At 39.1% G+C, this 18,271-nt stretch overlaps 1 protein-coding gene and 1 pseudogene across 1 annotated transcript in view; one reads left to right on the forward strand and one right to left on the reverse strand.

Moving 5' to 3' along the window:
* The window catches only part of LOC102748592 (putative E3 ubiquitin-protein ligase HERC6), a 580,669-nt gene that overhangs the window by 395,382 nt on the left and 167,016 nt on the right, over nucleotides 1-18,271 (reverse strand). The window lies entirely within an intron of this gene.
* Nucleotides 3,614-4,910, forward strand: LOC102747114 (26S proteasome non-ATPase regulatory subunit 11 pseudogene; annotated as a pseudogene).

Consider the following 18,271-nt stretch of genomic DNA (forward strand, 5'->3'; position numbering starts at 1 on the left):
TAGCCTCTCTCTTATTAACTTGCAACCTGTCTTCAGAAAATATGGAATATTCTGGGATACCTTGGAACGCTGCTCATAGGGAGCATGATTTTCCTGAGATGATCAAGCTCTAAAGATAAAGTTGATAATGGGTCTCCAGACACACAGATGGCATCAGTGTGATTGCTAGGTACCACGTTCTGCCCTTTGCATAATGGGTAGCCCCACAGCAGGGAGAAACAAGTACTCTCAGAGGTGCCTATTCTGAATCATGAATTCACCTTGGACACTGGTAACTCTGTTGTATGGGCCCCCCGAAACTGTTGGCATATTTCACTGGCTATACTCTGTTCAACCCATTGGTATTTCTGGGTCCACTATTCTGCCTCTACAGAATTTTTTCTCTCATTTGGAAGGATCCTTCTCAAAAAATATTGCTAGGTTAATTTCCTTTAATATTTTCCTTGTCTCTCAAGACTTCAAATCCCCAAGAATAATAGTGTTCTGTTAATGAAGTTAGTAATAGTAGTTGTTGATATATAATAATAGCAGTACTATAAGTAGCTGAGTTGTACATATCACTTACTAGGTGCCAGATACAGTGCTTTATATATATTAATTCTTTGAATCCTTCCAACAGCCCTCTGAAGAAGATACTATTCTAATCACCATTTTACTGACGAGGAAGCTGTGGCACAGTTTGGTTAGCAAGATACCCAAGTCTTATGGCTAGATAGTGGCAGAGCTGGGATTTGAGCCCACGCAATCTGGTTCCCAAGTTCTCACTCTTCACCTCTATGATGTACAGCTTCTTTATTAATTAATTATAAATTAGAAAGTGACAGAAGCAGTATTCCTCAAAGCCCCTAACCTTAATCTGTGTATAAAATTGTCCCAGGTGTATACTCCTAGCTTCTTCCAAACTGGATGGAAAATTCCATTTATGTTTTTGTTACTTTTTATAACCTTTCCATAATGTCATATCAGGAAGATGTCTTTAAAATAATCTGAAGCAAATGGCTTTTAAAAATTCAAATATTTGTTCTTAATTTATAATTGATGAGAAAATACTTGCTGGATAGGGAGGGATTAGTATGTTCATAAACAAAAGTTCGGGGTGTGTGTGGAAAACAGTGAGTTATGTGTTTTGATTGGAGACTATGGGAGGGTAATAAATCTTGAAATTTGACAGGAAATAAGCCTGGAGAGGTAGAATGTGGGCAAATCATGGAGGTCCTTGAAAGCCTGGGTTGGAGTTGTAACAAACTCTATAGACAGTGGGGGATCCTCTGAGAGCTCTGTGGGGCACCAGGGTCCAGGCTGACTTAGGGAGATTCCTGGAATGGTAGCAACTGAGGTTAAGAAGCAGAAGTAGGAAGATTAGGTAAAAGGCCTTTGAATACTTCCATTATATCTACCAAAAGACATGCAGGAATGTTTATAGCTCTGCACTCATAATAGCAGCTTTATTCATAAAATCTATAAATGGAATACGAAATAGTAATTAAAAGAGCCTGCTACTGTACACAATATGAATGAATCTCAGAGACATAATGCTGACTGAAAGAAGCCAGACAGAAAAGAATATATGCTAGATGGCATGACATGACATGTCCAATGACAAGAAGTTCAAGAACAAGGAAAACAAATCTGCGGTGAGAGAAGTCAGAATAGTTACCTCTGTGGAAGCAGATGATGTCTATTGACTGAGAAGGGGCATGGGTTTTCCTGGGGTGTTGGAAGCATTTTATCTTTTGATCTGGATGGGATTACATGGTTTACATGCATACACCCTGCATATATATGTGAAAATTCATTGCATTGCATAGTATGATTTGTGCGCTTTGCAGTATATATGCTATACCTCAGTAAGAAGATTTTTAAAAAGATTATCATGATCAACTGTACTAATAATTATAGAAATCTCCCAGTGAAGAGTTCCCTTTAGTTTTCTCTAATTGAAAAACAAAAAAACCAAAAACCCAGCGTATTTCTTCTTCTCCTACTTTAGATTTTCTTCCTGGTTGGTTGGGTGATCTCTCTGTGATTCACTGAATCAGTGGCGAGGGTGGAGGGGTTTAGGAAGAGCTGGAGAAAGGAGAAAAGGCTTTCAAGGTGGTGGAGGAGAGGGGAGGAAATGAATCAACCTCTTTGGGTGTGATGCAATGAAGGCTGCACCACTCAGAGGAGAGAGCTTCTCTTCCTCTTACAATGATTTCAACAAAGCTTCTCTGTTTTTGTTTCCTTCCACCAAAGCCACTGTCTCATGTGAATGAAACAAGGCAGGTCCCTGTGATTAACCCATTTTCACATAAAATAACCAGGGACTATTTTTTTTAACTGGAAGCTAATGGGTAATTTGTTTATAGAGCATACAAAGGGTTTGTAGTAATTGGACTATATGAATACCTACAAATGTGTAAATGGAAAGTAAGTGGATTCTCTTGCAGGTTTACCTATATGGAAATTTGCAGTTCTGAGATGATCACATGGTTTTGTAAATAAGCTGATGGAAACCAGACTCAGATGTATTTATATTTTTTACAACTAGTGCATTTGAAAACTCTTTCAACAAATATTTGCTGAGCAGGTTCTATGTGTAAGACAATGCACTGGTGTTGTGGGGAAACCAAAATAAATGAGGTGTAGTGTTTGTCCCCAAGGAGGCTACAGTCTAGGAGGGAAGATCAGATTGGTGCCAAATAGCTGGTTGGCAGGAAGGTACATGATTAACTACCAAGAGAAAAGTACAGAGTTCTTGGTAGTTCAGAGACAGATGTGTGGGATTTCAACAGAAAAAGATGAACAAAACTCTTTGGAGAGAGAAGGGAACGATGGTACTAGTAGCTATTATTTTTATGCTACACTGTACAAGATGCTATCACATACTTTCTCACTGAGTCCTTGGAAGAACTCTGTAAAGTAGCTATTATTCACTTCATATTCCTGATGAGTAAGTTGAAACATGGGGAGCGAGTGACTTTCCCAATTTAGAAGAGCCAGGACCTACACCCAAGTCTCTCTGATTCCATGGCTCACACAATATGCTCTAAAGTTAAGAATGTGGACTCTTGAGCTAGACTGACTTTGAATCCCAATCTCCTTACTTCCTGGTTTGGGGACTTCTCCCAAGCTATTTCATTTTTGTGTGTGTCTGTTTCTTCATTTGTGAACCAGGGTTAAAAATAAAAATTTACTGGGGCGCCTGGGTGGCTTAGTCGGTTAAGCGTCTTCCTTTGGCTCAGGTCATGATTCCAGGGTCCTCCGCTGGAGCCCCGCATCGGGCTCCCTGCTCGGCGGGAAGCCTGCTTCTCCCTCTCCCACTCCCCCTGCTTATGTTCCCTCTCTCACTGTGTCTCTCTCTGTCAAATAAATAAATAAAATTGTTTAAAAAAATTTACTTCAGTAAGATTTAATGAGTTTACCTACATGAAGCATTTAGAACAGTTCCTGTATGTATGAATAGTATGCAAATGTTTGCTACTGTTATTTTTTTGAAAAAAAATTTATTTTAAAAATAATATATACTCTGCAGGAAATTGCTGAAATACCTAATAAGAGTCTGACGCACTTGTTCGAGGCAAGACTGACACATAAAAATCATTAATGTTCTTTTATCCAGGAGTGATCTCTTTGAAAATGTATTCGGTAAGGACGGTGTGAAAGCGGTAACATGGCCGCGGTGGCAGTGGTGGAGTTCCAGAGAGCCCAGTCTCTACTCAGCACCGACCGGGAGGCCTCCATACACATTCTCCACTCCATCATGAAGCGTGACGTTCAGGAGAATGATGAGGAGGCAGTGCAGGTCAAAGAGCAGAATATCCTGGAACTGGGGTCTCTCTTGGCGAAGACTGGACAAGCTGCAGAGCTTGGAGGACTCCTGAAGTAAGTGCGACCCTCCTTGAATTCCATCAGCAAGGCTAAAGCAGTTCGTCTGGTCCGATCTCTTCTTGATCAGTTTCTTGATATGGAAGCAGCTACAGGGCAGGAGGTCGAGTTGTGTCTAGAGTGCATCGACTGGGCCAAATCAGAGAAACGAACTTTCTTACACCAAGCCTTGGAGGCAAGACTGGTGTCTTTGTGCTTTGATACCAAGAGGTACCAGGAAGCATTGCATTTGGGTTCTCAGCTGCTGCGGGAGTTGAAAAAGATGGATGACAAAGCCCTTTTGGTGGAAGTACAGCTTTTAGAAAACAAAACGCACCATGCCCTGAGCAACCCGCCAAAAGCCCGAGCTGCCTTAACCTCTGCTCGAACTACAGCAAATGCTATCTACTGCCCCCCTAAATTGCAGGCCACCTTGGATATGCAGTCAGGTATTATCCATGCAGCAGAAGAGAAGGATTGGAAAACTGCATACTCCTATTTCTATGAGGTATTTGAGGGTTATGACTCCATCCATAGCCCAAAGGCCATCACATCTCTGAAGTACATGTTGCTGTGCAAAATCATGCTCAACAACCCAGAAGATGTCCAGGCTTTGGTGAGCGGGAAGCTTGCACTTCAGTATGCGGGGAGACAGATAGAAGCATTAAAATGTGTGGTCAGGCTAACAAGAACAGATCACTGGCAGATTTTGAAAAGGCCCTGACAGATTATCGGGCAGAGCTCCAGGATGACCCAATCATCAGTACACACTTGGCCAAGTTGTATGATAACTTACTGGAACAGAACCTGATCCGAGTCATTGAGGCTTTTTCCTGAGTTCAGATTGAACACACATCTAGCCTCATCAAACTCTCCAAGGCCGACGTGGAAAAGAAATTGTCACAGATGACTCTTGACATGGGATCTTGGACCAGGGGGAGGGTGTCTTGATTATTTTCGATGAACCCCCAGTAGATAAAACTTATGAAGCTGCTCTGGAAACAATTCAGAACATGAGTAAGGTAGTGGATTCCCTCTACAACAAAGCCTAGAAGCTGACATAGAGTTGGATCTGTAGCGGTCCTTTGGAGAGTGTGTGTGGCAGGAAAGTGAAACCTTTGGGGAAAATGCTAGGAGATTCTTTTTTCTTTTTGTTCTACTTTTCGCTCAGAAAGTTTTTAAGTCCTCATTTGATGCATCTGTATTCCAGCCAATAGGTGTGCCAGTTTTCGTGTAATCTTTACTGGCCCAACTTGGGAGTGGGGAAATTGCTTAAAAAAAAAGGTTATTCTAAATAAAAGGAAAAAGGCTTACACTAAAAAAAAAAAAAGATGCAATTCAAGGTGGCAACAAAAGTTATCAAGTATTAAGTTTATTCCTTAATAAACATGTGCAAAATATTTATGAAGATTTGGAAAATACAGAAAAAAGGTCAATAGAAATGCTTTTCTGGCATGGGATGGGGAAAGAAGACATTGTAGATAAAAGGAATATCATGAGTAGATACACTAAATGGGTGTTTGAGGGAATAGTTTGGTACAGAGTGGGTACACGAAATAGGGAGTGAGATTAAGGCACAAATATTCATTTTGAGTAAGGTCATAGATGGCTTCGAATGTTGGACTAAAGATTTGCAATTAATTTAACAGCTGGCAGGGAACCATTGCAGACTTATGAATAGGGAATAAGATTGACCTCAGAAAAGGAAGATTCTCCAGGAGAAAAGAATTTCAGTAGGCTTGAATTTGCCTGGGACTGGGGGAAGATGAAAATGTCTGGATTTTAGGATGGTTAAAAAGGGAAATGAGCCTTTAAAAAATAATCCTACATAATAAATCAATCTTCTTGACAGTATTTTTTGTCTGTGAATTACTTAGTGATTATTAGAAATCTATTGAATCTGAGTAAATTGCTACTTGGGTTACCATCTGAATATCTATTCTGACAATGAGGAAATGGTAAACTTCAGGGTTTGGATTTATCCTGGTGTGTTTTGGGAATATGAAAATGCAGATACATATTGCCATGTTCTATATGAGAATATGAAAAGTCCTACTCAAAAAAATTTCTTGGCAAAAGTTGGTAAGTTTTTTGGAGGTAGCAATACTAAGGGATAACATTAATAATTTGTTATTTAATGGGATGGAATGTAAAACACGGGTTCTGTAAAGGCAAAAAGGGAAAGAAAATGAAAATGTATTGAATGGCTACTATATGCTCCATGTTACAGGATTCACTAACTTAATCCTGACAACAATACTGTAAGGTAGGAAATATTATCCCTATTTCACTTGGCATCAGATTTCTTCTTCATTAATTATTAATAATCAATCCCAGGTAAGTTACTTAACCTTTTTACCTTAGCTTCCTCATTAATTAAAATGAGGGAATAGTAATGCCCAAGTCCCAGGGTTGTCTGGATTAAATACAATAATATACATTAAATCCTTAGCCCAGTGCCTGGCTCATAAGAGCTAACATGTACTGACTTACATGCACCAGACACTGGGCTAAGAAATTTAAATTCATCATCTCATTAAATCTTCACACAAGTCTTCACACACTTTATTGTAACTCAATTGTTATTGTTGTTCTTCCAAGTAATAAGTTTTATTATTATTTTTTGCAGCTCAGAGACCTATGTGTACAAGATCAAGAAATTAACAAGTGGCAAAATGATATTCAAATTCAGCTTTGTCTGAGGGCAAAACCCAGAAACTTTTAAGAATACCCCACATCAGAAAATGATAAGTTTACTAATAAATTCCCTAATTTTTTTTTTCTCTATAGAGCTTCTGATTTGGACTCTGATGTGAGAATAAGACATTTGTTAAGTACAAGATCACATTTTTGTGCTTTAAAATGGACTTAAATGAAAATGTGATGCAGATTGGAAGAATGTGTGAAAATAAACAATAAGAGGAGAGACTATACTATACCAGCAATGGCTCTTGAGCAACTACAATTGTGCTCAGCCATTCAGCGTGGTATTAGTACAGAGTAGTGAGTGTTTATGGCCCAGCAGAAAGGATCTCTGTGACATTAGGCAGGAGATAAAGTCAAGCAGGTGAGAAGATATAATCACGTTGCTAATTTTAAATTCCATATCTAAGTTATAAACCCAGATCTCCCCAACCATTTGCTCATAACACAACTATAAATCTATAGGCAGCATCTAATTTACATTTAATAGAGGTGGATAAATCCATGACTTTGGGGTGAATATTTTGCAATCTATTTGGAGTGGAGGGATGAGGAAGAGATCTCTGAGACCATGATGAAAGAGCAACAGATTCTTCCTCAGTTACCACTGGGCTCATTTTAGGACTTAGGATTTCACATTTCTGATTAGGTTTGCAAGTTTAGGGACAGAGTTGAACCTCTAGAGGAGGTTTTAAAGATGGTCTAGTGGAAGGATTGAGGTGGGGGAAACACCTGAACTTGGCATCTGACAAGGAATTTATAGGAAAATAGAAATGTTGAGTGGGGATTTCCATTATGCTGTTTTGCTGTGTGGCATATGATGTCAACTTCTGAATATCTCCCATTAAATCTTTGGTAAAATTTGCATTTTGGGGGCTGTTGCTCAAAGAATTTTTTTTGTTTGCTGTTGTTTTTGTGTAATGGGAGGATAAGGATCTGGGTCCTACTTTAAGATGAGGAGAACATACTTGCCAAGACTATAATTTTTTTCTAGCCTACAGAAATGATGGCCTTGAACTTTGATTTACCTATAGCACTCTCAGTTCATGTTTCTTTTTCTTAAATAATTTTCTGTTTGTACAACATCTTGCTATCGTTGGGAAGGTGATATAAGTTCCCTGGGCTAGTTGGGGCAGGTTGGGCAAAATGCCGGGTCAGAATATCAAGGGACTGACACAACAAAATGTGGCACTATGATGAACTAAATGGACCCTGATCGGGTCTGGTACACATGGCCTCTTGAGGCGATTCCTTCTTTGGTAATAGACCAAGATTGGGGGTGCCTCACATGTGTCATTAACTGAGACTCTCTGACCTGGGAGCTGGGAACAGGCTTCTTTTGGGAGATCCGTTTACTTGTCAGAGAGTTAGACACCCGAAAGTCGACACTGACACACCATCACACATGTGACACTGACATACATAAATTCCCTAGATCAGCAAGAGTAGGTCCTTTTGGGAGAGTGTTCTCGCATAACATCAATTATACTTGGCTACAGGACTAATTTGCTTAGTTAAAGCAAGGGAAGAATCCCTACCCTCTGTGTTGCTTGCACTGTCCACTCGGGCCTCAGGGTGGAAGCTAAACGTCCTGTTGTCCTCTGGCTGAAAAAATCCGCAGCTGGTGAATTTGTGACCTATTCTCTCAGCTGGATCAGGACCCGGTGGTCTTCCTTGGCTGACTTGGCCTTACCTGGGCTGTTGCTGACATTACAAGTCCCTTGAATCTCTGCCATGTCATCTGTGCAGTCCTTATCTTGGATATATCCTATAGTCTTTATCTCTTCTGTCTCTCTCTCTCTATATATATCTCCTTTATCTCCTATATATACATATAGGAGATACAGGATATACATATATCCTCATTCACTATGGCTGTCCTTTGGCAAGATTTCCAGCCCTCTGATTAACTATTTCTTCTGTCCCTACTCTGGGGCACGTTGGAATTTTGGAGTTCCTCGGTTACACTTGAGAGCCAGGGGAGAAGCACAAGTGCTAACTGGTCTGCCTGTCTGGCCAATAACAGCACACCACCGCATTTCTGTCATTTCTGAGGGAGCATCTTTGTGGACGTTGTGTTTCCCTGTGAGTCTTTATGTCTTCTTGGCTTGTTCCCTGGAAAGCCAGGCAATTGTTCATTCGGCTCTAGGAGGTCTCCATCTCTTCATGAAACTTCTCTAGGTCTTCTAGCTCTTTGCCTCCTGGGCTGAAGTTCAGGGAAGTCTGGACCATACATCTCTGACTTCCTGTATCCTTGTTCCTCTCACCAGGGTCTTCCTCCTTGCTTCCTTCCTCTGCCTGTCACTTGCAATTGCACATTTCTCTTCTCATCTAATCTTTCCTATTCCAGCCTTATTCTTGGCTTTAAAAGTATGTGGTGAATGGGGGAGAAGGGAGGAAACCTAGCTTACTAATAAAAGAACACACAGTAGATGTAACTACATTACTAAATGAGCAGTATGTGTAAACCTCCTGGAGGTATTTGCATTTGGAAGGAAGAGGCATTGGCTGGGGAAGGATTGTTGGTGTATGTGTATGTGTGTGTGAACATGCATGCAGGGGTGGGGGCGTTGGGGATGGAAATCTGTTTTGGACCTTTCTGGGTGTTTCTTCAGGACCACTCTCCCCTAAACAAACTCTTGACTCTGGGTCGACTGATGTACTCCCCCTCCCATTCCTTGTTCTCTTTGGGTGTTCTCCCCACCTGCTGGCCTGTTCTCCGTCTACCTACCTAAATCCTGTCTGTGGGTGCCTGCTTTTGCTTTTGTACAAATAAGAGTTTGTGTGGTATTTATAAGCTTGTCTGGCGGCCCATTTGGCACTTACCTTATACTATTAATTAGCCTTTTCTGTATATATGTGCTTTAAGCAAGATTGAAAACATTACAGGAGCAGGAATTCTCTCTCCCTCAAAAAAAAAAAAAAAAAGAACATACATTAGAAAGAATTTAAAATATACTGTTCATGTTCAAAGCACATGAGGGAACTAATGGATGAGAAAAGACAGATTCATCATCTCAGACTTTTCTACAGTCTAGTAGGGAACATGCCCCCAGCTAACATTCAGAAGGAAGAATTAGGGTAAGTGAGATATGGAAATATAAAATACTTTGGGAGAATTGGAGAGAGAGAGAGATGTCCTTTGTGGTTGAAGGAGGGTGGGAGTGGGAATACATGGAGAGCAGATGGGATGAGGGAGGAGAGCAAGGCAGAAGGAAAGACATGGTGGCAGCAAAGTAGAGCAGAATGGCAGAGTGTGGCATTCTGTGGTGTGCAATAATGTGGGGTAGGAGACAAGTCTGGGAGCCCGATTTGATCCCAGCCTCACTGGACTCTGTACTGCATTTTCATTGGAAGAGGAAAAGTTGGCAAATCATTACCAACCCAAGTATACTTTCTCTGCAGATCTTTTATCTCTTTCAAGTAAGCTCTGTTTACTTGTCTAATTAATAATTTCTACCCCAAACTTGCATAGTTGGATAGTTAGAAACTTTCCCTTCTGACTCAGGAAGGAGTGAAAATCATAATTTAGTTGACTTTTACAGAGCTATTTATGCGACTGTCTGGTTTGACTGGAATAATGGCTCTTTTCTTTCTTTGTTTCTCACCAGCCAGTGTGGTTTGTGATTTAATAACTAGGCAGAGCACTGAAATTAATACTGGTAATATTTTAAGCTTGAATGAGGAAAAGGGAGGTAAGAATTTTAAATTGTTAGTTTTTTTATGTGGGCAGCTTTCTGTTTCTTTGGAAAGAGTTTAGGCCAAGCAAGATCTCACCATCAGTTTAAAAAAAGGAGCATGAAAAAGGAAATACCCCTGCTCCACTTTATTTTTCCTTTAATACAGTTCAATTCCTAGATGAGAAGGTAGTTTTTGCCATTCTGTGTCCTTTAAGAAGTATCCAAAAGGAAGTGATGACTTGTGGAGATTGATTTACTTAAAAAAACAAACAAACAAAAATGAAAGCAACCCAACTATGATTCTGGGGTTTTTTGTAAGTGATCTAAGGTATTTTGTTTTTCCCTAAAATTATATCAATGGAAGATAGATACATTCCTTTTTGTGTGTGTAGGTATTGGGAGCTGAGAACGAGATAAGTGTGAAGGGTAAGACTTAGATAAGCTATCTAAGCAGGTGTGCTTGATCAAAATAAGATTCACAGACACATTATTTCCCCTTTTTTCCTAGTATCTTTAAAGAGAAGCTATATTTTTTTTTCCTGAAAGAGAACAATTCTTCATCTTGCATTGGTTAGGACCAAGACAAAAGGAACACTTGACTGTTCTTTATTTTTGGCAGAACTGTTCTTTATTTCCTAGTGTTTACCAGGAAATATTCATAGGATACAAAATACACATTTTGGAAAAATGAGAGACTGTGCTGAACAGTCAATATTAAAGAAAATGGAGGTTTTCCCACTATTGTTTTTGGTGATATATGGAGTATATCATGTTAATGGACTTGTCAGAGAACTGAATGAATGAATGATTGTAAGGATTCCTTCAGTTAACACCTCCTTTTTAAAATCCTTTTTTTTTTTTTTGGTTAGTTGCTTAGTTTTTTTGTTCATTTCTAACTTAAATCAAAATTTTCTGTCACTTAATGTAATTACTTGATTTCATCCCAACAACCACATAAAATTTGGTATATTGTTAATGAAATTGAGGTTCAGAAAGGCTAAATAATGGATGGAACAGGGATTTGAACCCAGGGATTTCTAATTCTTTTTTTTTTTTTTTTAAGATTTTATTTATTTATTTGACAGAGAGAGACACAGAGAGAGAGAGGGAACACAAGCAGGGGGAGCGGGAGAGGGAGAAGCAGGCTTCTAAGAGAACTAACGTTCCAGTCTTCTCCTCTTCTCTCCTTACGGATTTCCCCAAATGTGGCTGTGGGTCACTTCCTTACTTCCCCAAAGCATAAGTACCACCAGGTAGTAGCACTTGGAAAGCTTTTCAAAAGTCTCATGAATTACAGGGGAAATTATAATGCAGAAAAGGAAGAAAACCATGAAACTCTGTATTAGAGTAAATAGCAATAGATACAAGTCCAAGATATTTGTAACATTTACTAGCCTCATGCCTTTGCTGAGGGTCATCTATCTGTATGCCCCATGTGCAGCTGGTGGTGAGCCAGGTACCATTCCAGAAGGTGTGCTTCTATTCATGTGTTCCAGATTCACCATTCCCAAGGGAAATCAACTGTCCATGACCACCCTCAAGTTAACATTGCCAAGTCACAGAGGCCACATGTGGGAGGTGTTCACCTTCCACATGAACACTTAGAGTTGTTTGACTCTCCATCCCCTCTCTTCTCCCTCCCGCAGAATGCTTACATTTACTTTTGCATAACCAAAGACCCATGGACTTTTGTGCCAAACCCAGACTTTCCCCAAAGAAAGTCTGTCACCCACCTAGAGCAACAGAAAACTACTGGTACATTTAAGCACTTCTCCTGCTTTCTTTAAAAGTATAGAAATATTCACAGATCTGTACCCCTGAAACAAATAATACATTATATGTTAATAAAAAAAAGTATAGAAATATTGAGGTCCAGCTCTGAGAACCTCAATACCCAAACACAGTTTAAAGTCTGTTTTTCTTTGTTGCTCCTTTAGGCAAGATTGCCACCTTTGCTGTAAGACATTATGAAATATCCAGGTTATTTTTTATTTGCCTATGAATAGATGAGATGACTTTCTAATATTTTTAAGTAAAGAGCAAATTATGGTATGGAATACAAAGTGCATAGGGAAAAATGTGCAAAATTTGTCATCAGTGGGTACTTTGTAAGGGTCTTGGAACTTGGCCACATTTGGAACACTGAAATTTTCCAGTTGACACGTCTCATAAGTGATCGCAATTAGATTTGTCTTCAGGATTTGCCAAGAACTAGTTCACTTAGCTGGTTTAGAACATAATACTCTCAATACAAACATTTGTATTTGATGCTTCTTGAATGCGTAAGCTTGATTCTGTTAATTGACCATAGATTCTCCTTTGAAAATTTTATTCTTTTTAAAAAATTTGATAGTATTATAATTATACTTCCTGGATTAAACCAATTGTTTGCTGTGTAACCTTGAGCAAATTACTTAATTTCTCTGCTTCTCAGTTTTCTTGTTTGCTAATTGCACTAATAATAGCTACCTCACAGAATTGTTGTAAGGATTATATGGAGTGATAGGTGTAAGGTCTTCACCCAGTGCTTGGCATACAAGTGCTCACTCGGTGTTAATTATGATTATTAGTATTAGTAATACTAGGAGTAGTTGCACCTGATAGGGGCCTTTAGTAGTTTATTCTCTCAAGAAGAATGTACCTTCTGGGTGATCAAAGGATGTCCCACCCAGCAGAGCTAGTATTTTGAGTCTCTGGAGTCAGAAAACCTGGCTTCAAATCTGCATTCTGCCACTTGCAGGCTTTGTGACTTTAGGCAAAATGCCCAGCCTCTCTAAGCCTCAGTTTCCTCGTCTGCAAAATGACAACAATGGCACCTACCTTGTGGGTGTTGTGAGAATTAAATACCCACGTAAGGAACTTGGCGTAATGCCTGCCAGAGAGTAAGCCCTCAAATGTTAGTTCCTTCTCAGTTCATGTTCTTCATTTTATCTTTCTTATATTATTATTCTTATTACCTGACCTTTATCCTATAAATAGTATCAACATCCTGGAAGGATTTCCTCCTCCAGGGCGCACAGGGGCATCTCAAAATGCGAGGGCTGAGAAACACTTGCAGGTCAAGAAGTCAAGGAAAGGCTATCTAGTTAAAATTCTGAGAAAGGTATTTTGCTTCAACCAAAAATGACAAGTTCAGGCCAAAGAAAAATTCCTCAGGAAGGTAGTAGGGGAACTCTTCTAAATGCTCACACAAATAGTCAAGGATGTGGCTTATTGCCTCACCTGAAGGGTGGGTTTCCCTGCCCTCCAGGCTCCAGTCAGTTCTGAGTCATGGCTGTGTCACCCCCTCTTCCCTGCCCAATGCCACTTCCTGAGGCTGGTGAAGATTTTCCTCCAACTCCTTAGGCTGTGACGACCTTGTTGTTTTATAGGGACACCAGAGGGAGTCTGGTATTGTGAAACATAGGGATTTGGCTTTGACCCTGATTTCAGTCTCAATTTGTCAGTTGACCTTAGTCATTAACTTTTTGCCATTTTAGCTTCTTTAAGTGTAAAGTAGAAAGATTAATGTCTGCCCTTCTGAACTCATAGGATCATTTCAAAGATTCCAAAATGCAACATATATGCAGAAGCCATTTAAAATTTTCAATGTCTTTACACATTTAAAATATTATTATTTTTCTGTGTACTATGGTTTGGTGTGATGAAGAATGCAGGGACTTGGAGAGGGGAAGATCTAATTTCAGCTCCATACTGCTAATTTTGTGACTTGAGATAAATCCCTTACTTTCTTCAAGTCTCAATTTCCTCATGAACCCACTTTTTCATGTTCTTTTTATTGTTTAATTATATATTCTAATATTTTGTTAAAGATTTTTGGATCTCTATTCATGAGGGATTATGACCTGTAGTTTTCCTTTTTTGTACTATCTTTGTCTGGTTTTGATATCAGGGTAATACCAGTTTTGTACAATGAATTAGGAAATGTTTTCTCTTCTACATTCTGGAAGAGATTGTGTAGAATTGGTGTTAATTTTTTTTAAATGTTGGGTAGAAATCTTCAGCGAAACCATAATTTTTGCTTCAATCATCAAACATTACTTAGAAATTATGAGGGGAGCATAAGTCAATTATATTTACCCATATTTTTGTTTACTGTACTCATTCTTCCTTCTTGATATCTCAAGATTTCTTCTTTTACTATTCCCTTTCTTTTTTTTTTTTCCTTTTTTTTTTTTGAGAGGGTCAGAGGGAGAAGCAGACTCCTCGCTGAGCAAGGAGCCCGATGCGGGACTCGATCCAGGGACTCCAGGATCATGACCTGAGCCGAAGGCAGTCGCTTAACCAACTGAGCCACCCAGGCGCCCATACTATTCCCTTTCTGTTTAGAGATCTTTCTTCAGTCATTATTTTAGGGTATGTCTTCTGGTAACAAATCCTCTTAGTTTTCCTTCATGTGAGAGTATCTTGATTTCCTCTTTACTCCTCAAGGATCTTTTCACTGGATATAGGAATCTGGGTTGACAGTTACTTCCTTTTAAGCCTTGAAAAATATTGTGCCCATGAATTCTGATGAGAAATCATCTACCATTAGAGTTGTTTTTCCCGTACAAAGAAATGATGGGTTTTTTCCTCTGGATGCTTTTAATATTTTCTCTTTGTCTTTTCTTTAGTTTCCAGAAGTTCTTTTTAAGTTTTTATTTTAATTCCAGCTGGTTAACAGATAGTGTAATATTAGAATCTGGTGTACAATGTAGTGATTCAGCATTTCCATACAAGACCCAGTGCTCATCACAAGTGCACCCCTTCATTCCCATCACCTGTTTCACCCATCCCCCACCCACCTGCCCTCTGGGGATGTGTTCTCTATAGTTCTCTATTTTTTGTTCTTCTTTTCAAGTAAGTGATGAATCACTAAATTCTATACCTGAAATTAATATTACACTGTATGATAACTAACTGGTGAACTCTACATATACTTAATGGAATAGAGAAGTAGAGGGAGTAATATGATGATCGAATGGAAATTAAGGGCGCATTTGAAGGTCACCTGGTGTTGAGATTCAATTGAAAAATAAGCCAAGGGGCACCTGGGTGGCTCAGTCATTAGTGTCTGCCTTCGGCTCAGGTCACGATCCCAGGGTCCTGGGATTGAGCCCGGCATCGGGCTCCCTGCTCTGCAGGAAGTCTGCTTCTCCCTCTCTCACTCCCCCTGCTTGTGTTCCCTCTCTCGCTGTGTCTCTCTCTGTCAAATCAATAAATGAAATCTTAAAAAAGAAAAATAAGCCAAGAAACTGTGGAAACAAGGTTACTACTGCTAGTAACCGTGTAGAGAGGCACTATTTTCAGTCTTTTGATAAACTAGTCAGCCTGGATTTTGACTGCTATAAAGATTTCATTAATAAGACTGGTCAGAAGCAATCCAACGTATTATGTATTTAAAAAGTGATTTCTTGCAGGGATATGTTTGAATAGCTAGGCAAAGAAAATAGTATGTTTTCTTTCCTTTGGTATAGGTTGGAGGGGGATGGAGAATGCATAAAGTGGAAGAGGAAAAAGAGGAACCCCTAAGGAAGGATGTGGTGAGATGGTGCAACTGAAGAAATTCCATGTGAAGGAGATGACAAACTCTACATTGTCATTGTCTACAAGAGCATCCATTTGTCTGGGCCAAAGATTACACGTTTGTGTTAGAGTGCTATACATGCCCCTTTCTGAGTTCAAAAACATTTTTAAAGCTAAAGAGGACTGTTGGTTCCTTCCCTTAAATTATAGCTTTCATTTGGCTCATGAACCCACTTGTAAGTATGTTTTCCATACCATCTGGCTCCTGTTCTTACTCTTGTCTAAAATCACAGGCAGAAGGCTTGGAAGCAAGCCTCTGGGTGTTCAATGAGTTTGTGGCCATTATGTAAGAGCCTTCAAATTTCCTAAAGCTATTCTCTTTAAAGGGGTATTTCAAAAGGAACATTTACAAAGGAACATTTCAAAACATCTTAATGAAAACCTTTTTGATTTTTGAATGTTTGATTATGGAGAATTTAAAACATAGAAAATACACAGGGTAATGCAATGAACTTCCATGTACATCTCAACCAGCTTCAACAATTAACTTTTAGCCACTCTTATTTTTTCTATACCTCAGTCCACTTCTCTTCCCACCCAGGGTATTTTGAAGCATATCTTGAGCATCATATAATTTCATTTTTAAATATTTCACTACATATTTCTTTAAAAAAAAAGACTAAAAAATAACCACAATACCATTACAATACCTGAAAATAACAATACTTTATTAATTTCATGAGTTATCTAGTCAATATTGGGGGCACCTGGGTGGCTTAGTCAGTTAAGTGTCCAACTCTTGATTTCAGCTCAGGTTATGATCTCAGGATGGTGAGATCAAGTCCTGCGTCAGGCTCCAAGTCCTGCACCAGGCTTCAAGCCCAGGGTGAAGACTGCTTGGGATTCTCTCCCTCAGTCCCTCCCCCTGCTTGAGTGCTCTCTCTCTCTCTCTCAAATAAACAAATAAAATCTTTAAAAAATCATCTTGTCAATATTAAATTTTCCCCGTTATATTTTATTTACAGTTTGTTTGAATCAGGATCCAAATGCTGCCCATACATCCCTGTAAGTCTCTTTTAATATGTATGCTCTTTCTCTCTTCTCTCCCTCTATGTATTTGTTTTAAAAAATGGGTCATTTTTCTGATTTTTTGCTGATTGCATCTTTGTGTTATTGTCTAATATGTTTCTGTATTTTCTGTGAATTGGTGATCAGATCTAGACTTTAAATCTTGGTCAGATACAGATTTGACTTTTTGATCAAAAGTATTTCATAGGTGGTTTTGTGTATTTTAATCAAGAGATAAATGCTATAGTGTCTTTTTTTGAGGTTAACAGGGATTGATAAACATTGTCTAGATCTAGGGGTGCCGGGATGGCTCAGTCGTTAAGCGTCTGCCTTTGGCTCAGGTCATGATCCCAGCCAGGGTCCTGGGATCGAGCCCTGCATCGGGCTCCCTGCTCAGCGGGAGGCCTGCTTCTCCCTCTTCCACCCCCTCTGCTTGTGTTCCCTCTCTCGCTGTGTCTCTCTCTCTGTCAAATAAATAAATAAATATTTTTTTTAAAAAAATGTCTAGATCTATTCATTAGGGTTGTAGGATGGTTAATATTATATTTATTTCATTGACTTTTAATCTCCCTTTGACAATAGAAAGACTTACATCCTATTCTTCCTTCTCCTAACAAGAACCAAGCCCTATTCATATTTCCTTAGTTACTAAGAAGTTCTCAGTTTTTTCACAAATCTTCAAATACAACTCAAATTAATGTTCATAGACTTTTACCAACAAGTTCCTTGACACTTCTACATGAGTGTAGAATTGATGTCATGTATTCCTAGACTGTAAGAACCAAAGTAATATCTTTCTTCTTAATAAAGTGCATTTAAAAAATGTGGTGCTTTGGGCACCTGGGTGGCTCAGTCGGTTAAGCGGCTGCCTTCGGCTCAGGCATGATCCCAGGGTCCTGGGATCGAGCCCCACATCGGGCGCCCTGCTCAGCGGAGAGACTGCTTCTCCCTCTCTCTCTGCTTGCCTCTCTGCCTACTTGTGCTCTCTCTCTATCTCTCTGTCAAATACATAAATAAAATCTTTTTTAAAAATGTGGTGCATTAATATTTTTAAGTCATAAGAAAAGTTTATGAATTAGTCATTTCAACTAGTAAGTACCAAAACAACTTATAAGTTATTGGTTTCAGAGTTTGTTAGCCTTGTTTTTAAAGTATAATTTGGCAAGATCTCTCTAAATTAAAAATGCAGAAAACCCTATGAGCCAGTAATTCCACTTCTAGGAATTTATCCCAGAGATAATTTCCAAGGATATATGAACAAATTGCTCATTAAAGTACTACTTACAATAAAAAAGCTGGGGGAAAAAAACCCTATATTTCCTTTAGCAGAAGATTGATCAAATAATTTTATATTCATATGATGAACTACTATGCAATTTTTACAAAGTATTAAGTAAATCTCTATGTATTGAAATAGAGACTTCATAATCTGTGAACTCAGCTTTTGTGGCTAGGCAGGGAATGGGATT

This window comes from Leptonychotes weddellii, chromosome 2, assembly GCF_054177405.1.
Source record: "Leptonychotes weddellii isolate Sample4059 chromosome 2, ASM5417740v2, whole genome shotgun sequence".
NCBI lineage: Eukaryota > Metazoa > Chordata > Mammalia > Carnivora > Phocidae > Leptonychotes > Leptonychotes weddellii.